We start from the raw sequence: 542 nt of genomic DNA on the forward strand, positions 1-542 counted from the left end.
AGCCACGGACAGTGAGGGTGGCTGAGTCAGCTCATAGGACGCCACGGAGCCTGCAAGAGAGAAAAGGAGAGGTGGGCTTCCAGAGCTGAGTCTCTCCTCCAGGAGATACAGTCTGCCTGGCCTGGACCAAGCTCCAGAGTTTCATTAGCCACAGGATGCCCTAACATCCCTATCTATTCTAACACCTTTGGCCCTAGGGCCTGACTGGAGGATAGAGCTTCTGCAATGAAAAGCCCTTCATGCTCTGGCAGGTGCAGCCCTTCAGGGCTCACACAGAGCCAGTAAGCACAGTGGGTTATTTCAGCCCTGCCCAGCCCCTCATCCTGTAGCAGAGTCATTAGCATCCTGTCCCCACTGGCAGCTCCCTACTGAGATCAAAGACTGGGCCGGGCCTATCCTGAGTTGTAAGGCAGAGGTTGGATGTGAGCCTGGATGTAGCACCTGTGAAGTGAGCAAGGAGGCCAAGGAGGAGAGGGGTCCAGGCCATGGTAGAAGCAGCTGAATTCTGCTCTCTGGGCCTGAGACTGGGCAGGTTTCCTCCC

The sequence above is a fragment of the Pteropus vampyrus genome, unplaced genomic scaffold (genome assembly GCF_000151845.1).
Source record: "Pteropus vampyrus isolate Shadow unplaced genomic scaffold, Pvam_2.0 Scaffold673, whole genome shotgun sequence".
Classification (NCBI taxonomy): domain Eukaryota; kingdom Metazoa; phylum Chordata; class Mammalia; order Chiroptera; family Pteropodidae; genus Pteropus; species Pteropus vampyrus.